Source organism: Balaenoptera acutorostrata, chromosome 19 (genome assembly GCF_949987535.1).
Source record: "Balaenoptera acutorostrata chromosome 19, mBalAcu1.1, whole genome shotgun sequence".
NCBI classification, from domain to species: Eukaryota; Metazoa; Chordata; class Mammalia; order Artiodactyla; family Balaenopteridae; genus Balaenoptera; species Balaenoptera acutorostrata.
In genome coordinates this window covers 55,680,969-55,698,619 of record NC_080082.1, presented here as the reverse complement: position 1 = coordinate 55,698,619, position 17,651 = coordinate 55,680,969, and the positions used below count along the sequence as shown (strand labels likewise).

At 39.1% G+C, this 17,651-nt stretch overlaps 1 protein-coding gene across 11 annotated transcripts in view; it reads right to left on the bottom strand.

Annotated features, from left to right (window-relative positions):
• Nucleotides 1–17,651, bottom strand: part of ZNF45 (zinc finger protein 45) — a 32,903-nt gene that overhangs the window by 15,008 nt on the left and 244 nt on the right. For 4 of the 11 annotated variants that reach the window (XM_057534592.1, XM_057534591.1, XM_057534593.1 and 1 more), the window contains exons 1-4: nt 16,444–16,463; nt 15,880–16,034; nt 4,297–4,757; nt 1,161–1,242 (exon numbers count right to left, since the gene is read on the bottom strand). The gene's annotated coding sequence lies outside the window, so the exon portion shown is untranslated. Of the gene's footprint in view, nt 1–1,160; nt 1,243–4,296; nt 4,758–15,879; nt 16,035–16,443; nt 16,480–17,651 lie in introns of those variants that run through there. The other 7 variants (XM_057534598.1, XM_057534599.1, XM_057534597.1 and 4 more) reach the window with 5 other exon arrangements.

Genomic DNA, 17,651 nt, shown 5'->3' with positions numbered 1-17,651 from the left:
TTCCATATCATATCCCCTTTAATCCTCATAGAAACTTTAGGAGGTAGGCATTAATTTTGTGGTAGGTATTAATATCGTGACGTAAGAAAACTTAGGCACGGACAAGTTAAGTAAGTTGCCCAAGGTCATCCAGTCACAAAGTGCTGGAGCCATGTTTCAAACCCAGCGGCTGAGGTTTGATCCTGGCTCTGCCCCTTGCTGACTGTGCAACCAGGTCATTTATTCAATTGTCTACAACCGTTTCTTCCCTTTATTTATTTATTTGGCCATGCCGCGCAGCTTGCGGGATCTTAGTTCCCCGACCAGGGATCGAACCCACGCCCTCAGCAGTGAAAGTGTGGAGTCCTAACCACTAGACTGCCAGGGAATTCCCTGCTTCTTCCTTTTAAAAATGAGAATAATGATAGCATTGTGATGAAAGAAAAATGAGTCAGTGCACATACAGCATTGGAAATTCACTGAGTCACAAAAGGTGCCCAACAAATGTCAGCTATTCTCATCATCTCCATCATGTTCCCTACGTATTAAACAAAAATTTGAACATTAACATCGACTGGAAAACAAACTTATGGTTACCAAAGGGGAAGGGGGGGAAAAATTAGGAGCTTGGGATAAATATATTCATGCTACTATGTATAAAATATATCACCAACAAGGACCTACTGTACAGCTCAGGGAACTATACTCAGTTTCTAGTAATAACCTCTAATGGAAAAGAATATGAAAAAGAATATATACATATATGTATAACTGAATAACCTTGCTGTACACCAGAAACTAACACAACATTGTATATCAACTATACTTCAATTTAAAAAAGAAAAAAAAAAGGATGGATTCTTTTTAAATGTATATATACACACATGTATAACTGAATCACTGTGCTGTACACCTGAAACTAACATGACACTGTAAATCGACTATACTTCAATTTTTTAAAAGAATTCATTTGTTTCCAAGGAAATTTGTTTTAGAGCACGACGATACTAGGCATGATCATACATTAACTTTTGAACGCTCCAAAAAAGTTGGTGGATTCTACATCTCCCCAAAAGTAAGTGAGGTATCAGACAAGGCATATGGTTATAGACTGTCGTTCTATTTTTGTTCTCTAATCACAGGCTGTAGCCCTTTTGGGCAGCTGCATGAATCACACTTACTGAACAACTCCTCTCTGTCGACCCCGTGCTGGGCACTCCGAGAAGAATATGACCAGATCCATGAATCAGAGGACCCTGTAGCCTAACAGGAGAGAGAGATGAAACTGAGAGTTACATGCCGTATGGCAAGTGCAACTCCAAAGGAGCAAAGGAAATTCATCATTTTCCTTCCATAACTGCAACTCTTTCTAACTTTTTCATATAAATAACATTCTCCTAGTTGCCATGTGTGAAAATCTTAGAGTTGCTGTTAATACCTGTTATGGGCTGAATTGTGACCCCCCCAGCCCCAAACTCATACATTAAACTCCTAATCTCCAGGACCTCAGAATGTGATTGTATTTGGAGATGGGCCTTTAAAGAGGTGACTAAGTTAAAATGAGGTCATTAGGGTGGGCCCTAAATCAATCTGACTGGTGTCCTTCTAAGAGGAAATTCAGACACAAACAGGGACAGCAGGGGCATGCACACACACACAAAGGAAAGACCGGGAGGACACAGCAAGAAGGCGGCCATCTACAAGCCAAGGAGAGAGGCCTCAGAAGAAATGAAACCTGCTGATACCTTGATCTTGGACTCCCAGCTCCAGAACTGTAAGAAAATTAATTTCTGTTGTTTAAGCCACCCAGGCTGTAATAGCTTGTTCCAGCAGCCTTAGCAAACTAATACAATCTCCCCTCCCTTGGTCTTCGTACATAAACAACTTATAATAATTAATTTTTAAGTCCTACTAACTCAACATCTGGGTTTGCTTTAAAATACTCAATGGGAAAAATGTGTGCATGGGGAGAGGGCGATGCAACAAGATTAGTAAGGACTGAAGCAGGGTGACTGTTACACAGGAATTCATTACATTGATATTATACTTTGGGTTGTCTGGAAATTTCCAGAATTAAGAGTTAAGGATATGGGGCTTCCCTGGTGGCACAGTGGTTAAGAATCTGCCTGCCAATGCAGGGGACACGGGTTCAAGCCCTGGTCCGAGAGGATCACACATGCCACGGAGAAACTAAGCCTGTGAGCCACAACTACTGAGTCTGTGCTCTAGAGCCCACGAGCCACAACTACTGAGCCCGTGCGCCACAACTACTGAAGTCCATGTGCCTAGAGCCCGTGCTCTGCAACAAGAGAAGCCACCACAATGTAAAGCCCGCGAACCACAACTAGAGAAAGCCTGTGCGCAGCAACGAAGACCCAACACAGCCAAAAATAAATAAATAAAATAAATTTACAAAAATAGTTAAGGATATGAATAATCTGATAACAATTTTGTATAACATAAATACACACTGAAAACTGATAAAACAGAAATGCACTGAAATGTTAATAATCATCTATATCCTATATGTCTATGTCCTATATATGCCATACATATACTATACGTTATAACTTATACATCTATATTGGTAATTCTTAATGTTTTTCATTACATCATATCTCTACATTTTCTGAATTCTCTACAATGAATGTGCATTTCTTGTATAATCGGAATATAAACTATAAATATTATTTAAAATAAGATTAAATGAGAATGCTTTCAATTTTTTTTTAATGTATTTACTTTTATTATTTATTTTATTTTTGGCTGCGTTGGGTCTTCGTTGCTGTGCGTGGGCTTTCTCTAGTTGAGGCGAGCGGGGGCTACTCTTCATTGCGGTGTGCGGGCTTCTCATTGCGGTGGCTTCTCCTGTTGCACAGCACGGGCTCTAGGCACGCGGGCTCAGTAGTTGTGGCTCGCGGGCTCTAGAGCGCAGGCTCAGTAGTCGTGGCGCATGGGCTTAGTTGCTCCGCGGCATGTGGGATCCTCCTGGACCAGGGCTCAAACCCGTGTCCTCTGCTTTGGTAGGCGGATTCGTAACCACTGCGCCACCAGGGAAGCCCTCACATTTTTATAAAGACACCCAAACTCACTAACCCTGCTTTCAAATCCTCTACAATAAAATTCCAATCTACCTCCACAACTTGATGCCAAATGCCTCCTCTGCAGCCAGTTTCCTATGGTTGAATATTTCGATAGACTGTTTTTCTATTTTGTTTCCTAATTCCAATTTGGGGATTTTAAACTAGGGGACCAAGGATATCCAACGATATAAGGAACGCAAGTCCTAGACTCAAATCCCACTGCTCTTAAGTAACTTATGCTCTCTCTATCTCCATTTCCTCATCTGAAATAGAGGTAATAAAAGTATTCACTTCATAAGGCCTGGTGAAGGTTAAATGTACTAATTTTTATAAAGCCCTTAGGATGAGACTTAGGACTCAATGTTTAACTATTTTGATTACCACTCATGCCCTGTACACGATCTACATATTTTCACAATTATTTAACAGTAACTGAACGCTTTTGTAGCAGAAATATTTACTAATGAATACCTTCTACCACTGCAACAGAAAAGGAAGATGCTAAGTCCTGCCACGGTGGGGCTCTGCTACCAGAAGCCCTGGGCTCACTCCTCTCTTTTCTACAGCCCCCCTTTTCAGATACCAGGGCAGGAGAAGGAAAGGAGGCTGGGAGACACAACGACTTTGTGGTCCTGGGAAAACTACAGCGGGTATCTGTGGGTGACCCACATTTTCTTTAAAAACGGGTCAGAAGTCGTCCAGGCACAGCCTCCTTTCCGGCAGGGATCAGAAAGAAGAGCCAGTGGCATTTCGAGGAGCTTCCACCGAAAGCGATGCTTTTCTGATTATCATATCATTAACATTAACAGCTGACACCTTGCCACACACCTGATCTGTCCCAAACATTTCTCTTGTATAAGGCAGGTACTCGTAATATCCCTTTTTACAGAAAAGGAAACCAAGGCACAGAAAGATTAAATTCTCATCCAACCTTATGTCGCTAGGAAGTAACAGAGCGTGTGGAAAGAAGGTGCTGGGGGGAGGCGGGTTGGACGGCAAAGAGCCCGGGAGACAAACTGCCGATTTCGGTCCGCCTACAATCCGAGGACTTGCGAACCGCCGCAAACGCAGAGAATCGGGCCAGGGGAAGGAAAGCGGCTGCCCCCGCCCCTCCACCCCGCCTTCTGCCGCAGGTCGAGGCTTTTCTGCCCTGTGCCCGAGGACCGAGGCCGGCTGATCCCAGAACCAGATCAGAAAAGTTAAAAGAAACCGCAGGCTCCCAAAGATCACTCACCTCCCTGAAAGAACCGAAGGCCACAATCGCAATCTCCTGAAGCGGAAATACCTCCGACTACGCGGAGCTCCTGGACTACATTTCCCAGCATCCCCGAGAGGAACAAGAGCCGCTGCCCCGCCCCCCGGGGCGAAAGTGCCGACTCCAACATCGACGGCCTGAATCGAATTTCCCAGAATCCACGAAAGGAGCGGCTTCGTATTCTCGCCCTCCGGTATCCGAAATGCCTCCAAACATGCACAGCACTGGATTGTACTCTATTTCCCCAGCGACGCGATGAACACATCCGCGCTTTCCTGGAGCGGAAGTGCCCCAATCACAGGAAGCGTCGAGACTACACGTCCCAGAATCCTCTGTAGGGCTGAGCTTCCCGCCTGTCTGCAATTTTATTTTTGAATCAGCAGGTGGAGTCTTGGGGCGCTTGTAGAAGTTGGCTTGCGTTTTCTTTTTCTCATTGTTCCCTGACAGAAATTGGAAATATAAATGGAAAAGTAAATGGAAAATAATTATAAAGGCGTGCTATGCGTGAGGTAAAAATAGAGATGGTAAAAGGGACGGGCTGAGCTATAATGAACAATCTTCTTTACTACCTGGACCTGGAGTCACCTTTGACCAAGAACCCATAAAAAGGAGGTGCAACCAATGGGAGATGAAAGAGAAGCAGCAAAATTCTCCGCTTTTCCTTTACTTTGGTTTTCTTGCATTGTTAGGGAATTGGAGAAAATATTACAGTATTTAATACCACCCTACATAATATTTCGGAAAAGTTATTCTTTGAGTTCCAATTAAGAAATCACACCATGTAATTCGTATTCCTTTTTAACGGAAATATAATTGATATATAACATTGTGTAAGTTTAAGGTATACAACATGTTGATTTGATACATTTATTTATTGCAATATGATTACCATCTTAGTGTTAGCTAACACGTCTATCACCTCACCTAATTTTCATGTCTTTTTTGTGGTCAGAATTAGGGTCTAGTCCCTTAGCAACTTTGAAGTTTATAATACAGTAGTATTGACTATAATCACTCTGCTGTCCATTAGCTCTCCAGGACTTATTTATCTCCTAGTTCCAAATCTGTACCCTTAAACAACGTATCCCATTTCCCCAACCCCCAACGTGTAATATCCATCATTCTACTCTCTGTATTTATGAGTTCGCCTTAAGATTCAACATATAAGTGATATCATACAGTATCCCTTTGTCTGAATTAATCTCACTTAGCATAATCCCCTCAAGGTCCACCTACGTTGTTGCAAATATCAGCGTTTCCTTCTTTCTCATGGCTGAATAAATTCCATTGTATATATGCCACAACTCCCTTATCCAGTCATCTGTTCACAAACACTCAGGTTGTTTCCATACTGTGAATAATGCTGAAATAAACATGGGAGTGCATATCCCTCTTCAAATTCCTATTTTCATTTACTTTGAATATATACCCAGAAGTAGAATTGCTGTATCATATGGTAATTCTATTTTTAATTTTTCGAGGAAACTCTATACTGTTTTCCATAATGGATACACCAATTTACATTCCCACCAATGGTGTACAAGGGTTCCCTTATCTCCACATCTTCACCAACACTTGTTATCTCTTGTCTTCCTGATGATAGTCATTCTAACAGGTGTGAGGTGATATCTTATTGAGATTTTGATTTGTATTTCCATGCTGATTAGTGATGTTGAGCATCTTTTATGTACCTGTTAGCCATTTGTATTTCTTCTCTGGAAAAATGTCTATTTAATTCTTATGCCCTTTTTAAGAACAATGGACTGTTTGGGTTTTTTGGCTATTGAGTTGTATGAGTTCTTTACATATTTTGGATGTTAACCCCTTATCTGATATATGCTTTGAAAATATTTTCTCCCATTCCATAAGTTGCCTCTTCATTTTTAAAAGTATTTCTTTTCCTGTACAGAAGCTTTTCAGTTTGATGTAGTCCCACTTGTTGATTTTTACTTTTGTTGCTTGTGCTTTTTGTGTCATATCCAAAAACTAATTGCCTGGTCCAATGTCAAAGAATTTTTTCCCTGTGTTTTCTTTTAGAAGTTTTATGGAATCAGGTCTTACATTTAAGTCTTTAATCCATTTCAAGATAACTTTTGTGAGTGGTTTAAGATAGAGGTCAAATTTCATTTTTCTGCATGTGGTTATCCATTTTTTGAAGAGGCTATAATTTTCCTATTGAGTGTTCTTGACTCCCTTGTCAAGTATTAGTTGACTATATATGCAGGGACTTATTTCTGGGCTCTTGATTCCGTTCCATTGGTCTATGTGTCTAACTTTATGTCAGGACTACACTGTTTTAATTACTATATCTTTGTAGTATAGTTTGAAATTAGGAAGTGTGATGCTTCTGGCTTTGCTCTTCTTTCTTCTGATAGCTTTGGCTATTAGGGGTCTTTTGTGGTTCCACACAAAGTTTTAGAATTTTTTTTTTCTATTTCTCTGAAATATGCCATTGGAATTTTGATGGGGATTGCATTGAATCTTTAGATGGCTTTGGGTAGTAGGAACATTCTAATGATATTAATTCTTCTGGTCCAAGTACACAGGATATTTTTCTGTTTATTTGTGTCTTCAATTTCTTCCATCAAAGTCTTATCATTTTCAGTATACAAGTCTTTCATCTCCTTATTTAAATTTATTCCTATTTTATTGTTTTGATGATATTGTGAATGGAATTATTTTATTTCTTTTTTAGACACTTTGTTGTTACTGTATTAAAAAGCAACTGATTTTTGCACGTTAATTTTGTATTGTTCAACTTTACAGAATTCGTTGATCAGTTCTAACAGTTTTGGGGTGTAGTCTTTAGGATTTTCTATATATATAAAAGCATATCATCTGCAAACAAAGGCAATTTCATTTCTTCCTCTCTGATTTGGATGCCTTTTAATTTCTTTATATTTTCTGATTGTTCTGCTGGGACTTCCAGTACTATGTTGAGTAGCAGTGGTGAGAGAGGGCACCCTTGTTTTGTTCCTGTTCTTAGAGGAAAAGCTTTCAACCTTTAACCATTGAGTATTATGTTAGCTCTGGGTATGATGTATATGGCTTCTATTATGTTGAGATATGTTCCATCTATACCAATTTGTTGAGAGTTTTTATCATGAAAGGATGTTGTATTGTCAAATGCTTTTTCTGCATCTCTTTAGATGGTCCTGTGATTTTTATCTTTCATACTGTTAATGTGATGTAATGTGGTACACACTGCATATTTTTACAAAATATTTATTTATTTTGGCTGTGCCGGGTCTTAGTTGTGGCACACGGGATCTTCGTTGTGGTATGCAGACTTCTTACTTGCGGCATGCATGCGGGATCTAGTTCCCTGACCAGAGATTGAACTCGGGCCCCCTGCATTGGGAGCGCAGAGTACTACCCACTGGACCACCAGGGAAGTCCCCACATTGTGTATGTTCAACCATCCTTGTATCCCAGGGAAAAACCCCACTTGGTCATAGTGTATGATCCTTTTAATATGCCGTTGAATTCAGTTTGCTGATATTTTGTTGAGAATTTTTGCATCTATGTTCATCAAGGATATTGGTCTGTAGTTTTCTTTTCTTGTAGTGTCCTTATCTGGCTTTGGTATCAGGGTATTTCTAGGCTTGTAAAATGAGTTTGGGAGTGATCCTTCCTTTTTAATTTTTGGAAGAGTTTGAGAAATATTGGTGTTCATTCTTCATTAAATGTTTGGTAGAATTCACTAGTGAAACCATCTGGTCCTGAGCTTTTCTGTGTCGGGTGGTTTTTGATTACTGATTCCAACTCCTTACTTGTTAGCAGTCTAATTAGATTTTCTATTCCTTTCTGACTTGGTCTTTGTCAGTTGTGTTTCTAGAAATCTATCCTTTTCTTCTGGGTTATCCAATTTGTTTGCATGTAATTATTCATACTAGTCATTTATGATTCTATGTATTTCTGTGGTATCAGTTGTAAGGTCTCTGCTGTCATTTCTGATTTTATTTATTTGAGTACTTTTTTTTTCTTCATCTAGCAAAAGTTTATCAATTTTACTTATCTTTTAAAAACAGCTCTTAGCTTCATTGATCTTTTCTATTGTTTTTTCTAGTCTCTATTCCATTTATTTCTGCTCTTTGTTTTTTCCTTCCTTTTGCTAACTTTGGGCTTAGTTTGTTCTTCTTTTTCTAGTTTCTCCTGGTGTAAAGTTCAGTTATTTATTTGAGATCTTTTTATTTTCTTAATATAGGTGTTTATTACTAATAACTTCCCTCATAGACTTGCGTTTGCAGCATCCCTTTAGGTTTTGGCATATTGTGTTTCCATTTTCATTCATTTCAAGACATTTTTTGATTTCCTTTTTAATTTCTTCTTTGATATAGCAGTTGTTCGAAAGTGTGCTGTTTAATTTCCACATATTTGTAGATTTTCCATCTTTCCTCCTGTTATTGATGTCTAGTTTCATACCATTGTGGTTGGAAGAAATACTTGATATAATTTCACTCATATGATTCAAGTTCAACATTTCCTTGTTGAACTATTCATTCAACAAGGAAATGTTGAACTTGAATCATACATTAGACCAAATGAACCCAACATACATATATAGAACATTCCACCCAACAGTAACAGAATACACATTATTCTCAAGAGCACACAGAACAGTCTCCAAGATAGATCATATAATAGGCCACAAAGTAAATCTTAGAAAATCTAAGAAGAGTGAAATCATTCATTAACAAATTATAGTAGCTATAGTTTTTTTTTTAATTGGGTCTTTATTTTTCCCCTCAGTCTATATATCTGAGGAGGAGACCACACACGCAGGGGTCTTTCTTTCAGTATATACATATATATTTTTAAAAACTTTTATTTTTTAAAATTTTTATTTATTTATTTATTTATTTATTTATTTATTTATTGGCTGCGCCGGGTCTTTGTTGCTGCGCGCAGGCTTTCTCTAGTTACAGTGAGCGGGGGCTACATTTCATTGCAGTGTGCGGGCTTCTATTCTCATTGCGGTGGCTTCTCTTGTTGTGGAGCACAGGCTCTAGGCACACGGGCTTCAGTAGTTGTGAGTTGCAGGCCCTAGAATGCAGGCTCAGTATTTGTGGCACACGGGCTTAGTTGCTCCATGGCATGTGAGATCTTCCCAGACAAGGGCTCGAACCTGTGTGCCCTGCATTGGCAGGCGGATTCTTAACCACTTTGCCACCAGGGAAGTCCCTATAGTTATTTTTAATACTCCTGTCCTTTAACCTTTATACTATAGTTAAGTGGTTAACACACTACCATACTACAGTACTAGAGATTCTGAATTTGTACATTTATCTTTGCCAGTGTGTTGTATACTTTCATATTTTCATGTTACTAATTAGCACTGTTTCATTTCAGCTTGAAGAACTCCTTTCAGCATTTTGTGAAGCAGGTCTAGCGGTGTTGAATTACCTCCATTTTTGTTTGGGAAAGTATTTCTCCTTCATTTCTGAAAGATAACATTGTCAGAGTATCCTTGGTTTGCAGCTTTTTTCTCTCAGCCTTTCACAGAGGTAAAGTGCCTCTTTATCACATCATATCAAGGATGTACAATCAACAGGATGTATCACTGTTGATGTTGACCTTGACCATCTAGATGAGGTAGGGTTTGTCAGGTTTCTCTATTATAAAATTTCTCTTTTTCCCCCTTTCCATATTGTGCTTTTTGGAAAAAAGTTACTACGCATAGCCCACACTGAGAAAATGAGGAGTTATGGTCCGCCTCCTTGAGGGCAGAGTAGCTACATAAATTATTTAGGAATATTTCATAATTTTAATGCTAGTATAAACAGTGTTTTTTACTTTCAATTTCTGATTCTGTGTTTATTTCTCCTTTCAATTTTTGCTTCATGTGTCTTGGAGCTCTGTTGCTAGGTGCATACATAGGACTGATATGTCTTCTTAGTAAATAGGTCCTCTATAATTGTGTAATATCCCACTTTATCCCTAGTGATTTTCCTTGTTCTAAAGTCTAAGATTGTCTGATATTAATGTAACCACAGCAGTTATATTTTTCCTTTATTTTTTTATTTTTTATTTTTATTTTTTAAAATTTATTTATTTATGGCTGTGTTGGGCCTTCGTTTCTGTGCTAGGGCTTTCTCTAGTTGTGGCAAGCGGGGGCCACTCTTCATCGCAGTGCGCGGGCCTCTCACTATCGCAGCCTCTCTTGTTGCGGAGCACAGGCTCCAGACGCGCAGGCTCAGTAATTGTGGCTCACGGGCCCAGTTGCTCTGCGGCATGTGGGATCTTCCCAGACCAGGGCTCGAACCCGAGTCCCCTGCATTGGCAGGCAGATTCTCAACCACTGCGCCACCAGGGAAGCCCTATTTTTCCTTTCTAATTGTGATAAAATTTACATAACATAAAATTTACTATTTTACCCATTTTTAAGTGTACCACTCAGTAGTGTTAATTATATTCACACTGTTGTGTAACCACAATGACTACCCATCTCCAACTTTTTCATCATCCCATACTGAAACTGTACCCATTAAACAATAACTTTCCATTTTCCCTCCCCTAACCTCTGGTAACTGCTGTTCTACTTCTGTATCAATGTATTTGACTATTCTGAGTACGTTGTGTACTTCCACATTCATATTATTAACCAGAATTCAATATTTACTTATAATAATTTTCTTTTGAGGTAAAACTTACATACAATGAAATGCACAAATCTAAAGTAAACATTTACTAAGTTCTGACTAATGCATTCATTGTTATAAGCCAAATCTCTATCAGGATATAGAACATTACCACCAGCCCACAAAGTTCTCTCATGCCCTTCTAATCAATCCTCACTCCAACTCCACAGGAAGCAACTACTGCTCTCGTTTTCCACCACAGATTACTTTTGCCTGTTTTAGAACATCACAGAAATTGAATCAAAGTGCATACACTCTTTTGATTAATGTATCTTTCACTCAATATATTTTAGATTCATCCATGTTGTTGTATATATATTCTAAGTTCATTCCTTTTTACTGATGAATAGCAGCCCATTGAATGAATAAACCAGTTTGTTTATCCATTCTCTTAAGGATGGACAGCTGTGCTGTTTCCAGGTTTGGGCTATTAGAAATAAAGCAGTGATTGAGTGATCTTGTACAGAGCTTTGGGAGAACATATGTTTACTTTCCACTTAAACAAATATTTGACTTGAATTGCTTGGTAAGGGTATGTCTGCATGGTAAATGTTAACAGGGTTAGTTTCATAAGAACATGCCAGACCCTTTTCCAAAATAATTGCAACATTTGACACTCCACCAAAAACATGTGAGATTTATAAATGCCCCAGACAACATTGGTGTTGTCAGTCTTTATAACTTTAGCCATTCTGGTGGGTGTGTAAGGGTATCTCATTGCAATTTTAATTTGGATTTTTCTGGTGGTTAATGAACACCTTTTATGTGTCTATTAGCAATTTGCATATTATTTGGTGCACTCTCTATTGTAATAACTCCATTTTTAAAATATATTTATTTATTTTATTTATTTATTTTTGGCTGCATCAGGTCTTTGTTGCTGCGCACAGGCTTTCTCTAGTTGTGGCAAGCAGGGGCTACTCTTCATCGTGGTGTGCGGGCTTCTCATTGCAGTGGCTTCTCTTATTGTGGAGCACAGGCTCTAGGCATGCGGGCTTCAGTAGTTGTGGTGCTCCAGCTCAGTAGTTGTGACTCGCAGGCTCCAGAGCACAGGCTCAGTAGTTGTGGCGCACAGGCTTAGTTGCTCCTCGGCATGTGGGATCTTCCCAGACCAGGGCTCGAACCTGTGTCCCCTGCACTGGCAGGCAGAGTCTTAACCACTGCACCACCAGGGAAGTCCCTATCATTCTTGATACTGGTAATTTGTGTCTTCTCCTATTTTTCCTTTTTAGTCTGATGATAAGTTTGTCAATTGTATTGATCTTATCAAAGAACCAGGTTTTGGTTTCATTGATTCTCTCTGTTTTTCTTTTTCTATTTAATAAATTTCATTTTAAAACAGCTTGATTGTAATATTATTAACATACCATACAATTCACCCATTTAAAGTGTACAATAGTTTTTAATATATTCACAGAACTGTGCATCCATCACCACAATCTAACTTTAGAACATTTTCATCCCCCTCAAAGTCCCAAACTCATTAGCTATCTTCCCACCCCACCCCCCAACCACAATTCCTGGCCCAAGCAACCAGTAATCTATGTACTATCTCTATAGATTTACACATTCTAGAGGTTTCATATAAACGGAATCACATAATATGTGATTTTTCTGTGATTGGCTTCTTTCACTTAGCATAATGTTTTCAAGGTTTGTCCATGTTATAGCATGTATCAATACTTCATTTCTCTTTTAGTATTGAATAATATTCCATTGTGTGGATACACCACATCAGTTGATGCATATTTGGGTTGTCTCCACTTTGGCTATTATGAATATTGCTGAACATTTGTATCCAGAAGCCTGAATATCATACCTAATGGCAGGCAGTATAGGCATTTTATAATAGAGTATTCCCAATTCCTCCTTCTCATCCCTTATAACAATGCTGTCATTCATTTCACTTATTGGTATGCCATAATTACATTATTGTTATTATTACTTTGAATAAATATAATTTTTATATATAAATTAGATCAATAATAAGAAAAAATAAAAGATTTTATTTTGTCTTCATTTATTCCTTTACTAGTGATCTTCTTTTCTTCATGTAGATCTGAATTTCTGACCTATATCATTCTATTTCTCTATGAACAACTTCTTTTAACATTTCTTGAAGGCAGATTTACTGGCAACAAAGTCCCTCAGTTTTTGCTTGTCTGAGGAAGTCTTTATTTCTCTTTAACTTTTGAAGGATAATTTCACTGGATATAGGATTCTAGGTTGGTAGTTTTTTTCCTTCAACACCTTATTTAATTTATTTATTTATTTTGGCCACACCATGTAGCATGTGGGATCTTAGTTCCCTCACCAGAGATTGAACCCAGGCCCCCTGCATTGGGAGCGTAGTCTTAACCACTGGACCACCAGGGAAGTCCCTCCTTCAACACTTTAAATACTTCATTTTCTTCTTGCATGTTTTCTGAAGTCTGATTTAATTTTTATCCTTGTATCTCCATAGGTCAGTTGCTATCTCCACCCTCTAGCTTCTTTTCCAAGAGTCTCTCCTTGTCTTTGGTATTCTGAAGCTTGAACATGGTATGTTTAGGTGTCGTTTTTGGTATTTATCCTAAGCTTTCTGGATCTGTGGTTTTGTGTCTATCATTAATTGTGGAAAATTCCTAGCCACTATTAATTCAATATTTTTTTCTCCTTTCTCTATCTCTTCTCCCTGTATTCTCATTTACATATGTTACACCTTTTATATTTATCCTCAAGTTTTTTTTTTAATATTCTGTTCCACTTATCTTTTTTTCATTCTTTTTCTTTATATTCCAGTTTAGAAAGTTACTACTGACTTATCTTCAAGCTCATTGATTCTTTCCTTGGCCATGTCCAGTCTACTGGTGATCCCATCAAAAGCATTCTTCATTTCTGTCACAGTGTTTTTCATTTCAGGCATTTCTGGTTTTATTATTATTTTTCTAAGTTGTGGTAAAATACACATTACACTAAATTTACCATTTTTATTTTCTATTTATTTTTTAAAATAAATTTATTTATTTATTTTTGGCTGTGTTGGGTCTTCATTGCTGCACGCGGGCTTTTCTCTAGTTGCAGTGAGCAGGGGCTACTCTTTGTTGCAGTACGCGGGCTTCTCACTGCGGTGGCTTCTCTTGTTGCGGAGCATGGGCTCTAGGCACGCGGGCTTCAGTAGTTGTGGCACACAGGCTCAGTAGTTGTGGCTCGTGGGCTTAGTTGCTCCACGGCATAGGGGATCTTCCCGGACCAGGGCTTGAACCCGTGTCCCCTGCATTGGCAGGCGGATTCTCAACCACTGTGCCACCAGGAAAGCCCTCATTTTACCATTTTTAAGTGTACAGTCCAGTAGTGTTATGTACATTCACACTGTTATGCAACCATCACCACCATCCATCTCCAGAACCCTTTTTATGTTGCAAAACTGAGAATACGTCCATTAAATAATAACTTCTCATTCCTCCTTCCCACAGACCTGGAAACCACCACTCTACTTTGTGTCTCTATATATGTGACTACTCTAGGTACCTCATATAAGTGGAATCATACAGTATTCATCTTTTTGTGATGGACTTGTTTCACTTAGTATAATGTCCTCTAGATTCATCCATGTTATAGCATGTGTCAGAATTTCCTGTTTTTAAGGCTAAATAATATAATCCATCATATGTATATGTCCCATTTTGTTTTCCTGTTCATCCATCAATGAACACTTGGGTTGCTTCCAGTTTTTGGCTACTGTGAATAATGCGGCTATGAACATGGGTGTCTAGCATTTCCTCTGGAATCTCTCCTAGAGTCTCCATTTCTCTGCTTATATTACTCAACTGTTCTTGCAAAGTTCTCTTGTGGAAGGATTCTAAAAAATGTATGTAACCTCTGTCCTGGAATTCCACTAGGAATTTATTTAAAAGTACATATACCCTTATTTTTAGGAGATGCATACTGAAGTATTTAGTATTTTATTAAAAGTGGAAGGAAATATAATTTATAAAAATCAATGAGGGGGGGCTTCCCTGGTGGCGCAGTGGTTGGGAGTCTGCCTGCTAATGCAGGGAACACGGGTTCGAGCCCTGGTCCGGGAAGATCCCACATGCCGCGGAGCAACTGGGCCCGTGAGCCACAACTACTGAGCCTGCGCGTCTGGAGCCTGTGCCCCGCAACGGGAGGGGCCGCGATAGTGAAAGGCCCGCGCACCGCGATGAAGAGCGGTCCCCGCACCGCGATGAAGAGTGGCCCCCACTTGCCGTAACCGGAGAAAGCCCTCGCGCGAACCGAAGACCCAACACGGCCAAAAATAAATAAATAAATAAATAAAGTAGCTATAAAATTTAAAAAAAAAAAAAAAAAAAAAAAAAAAAATCAATGAGGGGCTTCCCTGGTGGCACAGTGGTTAAGAATCAGCCTGCCAATGCAAGAGACACGGGTTCGAGCCCTGATCCGGGAAGATCCCACATGCCACGGAGCAACTAAGCCCGTGCACCACAACTACTGAGCCTGCACTCTAGAGCCTGCGAGCCACAACTACTGAGCCTGTGTGCCACAACTACTGAAGCCCGCGCACCTAGACCCTGTGCTCCACAACAAGAGAAGCCACCACAATGAAAAGCCTGCACACTGCAATGAAGAGTAGCCTCCACTCGCCACAACCAGAGAAAAGCCTGCACGCAGCAATGAAGACCCAACACAGCCAAAAATAAAATAAAATAAAATAAATAAATTTATTTTTTAAATAAATAAATTTATTTTTTAAATAAATAAATAAATAATCAATGTGAAGAATGGGAACACCAAAGATATAACTATTATCACTGACAATGACCACTCTCCCATTCATAGTTGCCATATTTTAACAGCAATAAGGTCTTACATAGGAAATAGTACTATAATTTTGCATTTCATTGGAATATATATATTTATAAAACAATGTATTAATTACCTATAATTTGAAGTTTGGCAAGTAGCTCTCTGGTGGACAAATTGAATGGTCTTAAGTGTGTCTTCTCTGAGTCAGTTTTCTCTTCAGAGAACGAAGTAACAATGTTGCTTGATGTAGAATTCAGGTCATGACTCCCTGGTCCTTCTTCTCTGACTCTCCAAGTGTAAATAATTAGGTTTTTAGTCCAGGGCTTTCCAAACTTATCCACTAAAAATTCCTTTACAGCACAGAAGAATGAAACCTTACCTCTGGGAGTCTAACATGGACACAAAAGTGGCAACCCTTTGCATATACAGCATATGACTCTGAATTCTTTCTTATTTGAAAAGATACGTTGATTTGGATTCTTCTTAAAAAAAAATCTGTCTGACTGAACATAAGATATCCAAATGATTTGCCAAATAAATAGCAAATCCTTTTATCCAAATCTTAAAGCTATTGCTGCAAAAAGGTGCAACATTTCTCTTTCATTGTTGAGAAGAGTAAGGCGGCCTAGTCACTCACAAACATATACAGTCATAATATCAAAAGGTTGTATATTCATATAATCAAAATCCCACATACCCATCTCGGAGTCATGTAGTTTCTCACTCAATAAGCCTGTTCACAGTGATCCACATTCACAATATCCACAGAACGCACACATAAGAAAAGCAAAAAGGTTAAATAAATTTTAAGTCATACTCACAGATAAAAACATACAATCTCATAACTTAAAGTCATAATCTCACAGGCCTCAAATAGTGCATCATATTATATAATTCCACACACTGTCACAAAAGCACTCGAACTTGTTAATGTTTATTCAAGAAGAGTCTGGGAAATAAAGTTTTATTAGGAGACTAAAATACGTTCAAACTTCCTTTCAAGCTGCCCAGAGAGCTGGGAAAGGAAATGTTCCACTCTCCACTGGGGCCATGGAGCGCTCACATGAGGGAAGGTCAGAGTTCACCGCAGTTTCACCTAAGGTCAGCGGGTACAGTGCTGTTTTCACAAGTCCCACTGGGGAGTTGGGAGACGAATAAGGCTGGATTGAAATCTGATTTGATTTGGCTAAGGTGCAGGGCAGCATTATGACCTCTGTGGGCCCCTTCTTCCAAAAAACAGAAAATAAAAATAATAGTATTTTACGATTGTTTAGGTATAGTAATAATAATAAATTGAGCTTCTTTCAATTAAACACTTTCTTTGAACAAAAATTAATGTTTATTTCTGATTTTAAAAGACATTTTTGTAGGCCCCTAAAAGTATTGTGGGCCCTAGGCATTTTGCCTTCTGTGTCTAATGGATGAGTCGGCCCTGCTAGTATGTGTCTTCGGCAAAAGGCAGCCAGACTCGGCCCTTTATGGAAGGAAAGGCAAGTTACTGGGAAGGAGGAATTTCGGGGTAGGGATGGAAGAGTGGGGAGGAAGTGTGCTTAACAAGTTGTATAATATCTCAAAATCTGAAACACAAACCATTTTCACATCCACACTCTACGAAACAAACCAAACAGAAACAATCCCATACATGGTTACAGACACACAATGGGTCCCACAACATCATACAGCATGAAAACGCGAACAGACCTACACACGCCCAGGCGTTCTTTCTTTAAAACAAATGCATACTTAATGCCGGCTGTGCTCCTGGCACTACTCCAGGTGATGATGCTACCTGGGCGGACGGTGAAAGACTAAAGTCCTGTCCTCACAGCTCACACCTAGGTAACCACCGTACCCAAGTGCCCACCACCTACTCCTCCTCCTCCTGCTGCACGCAGGTTTGAGGCT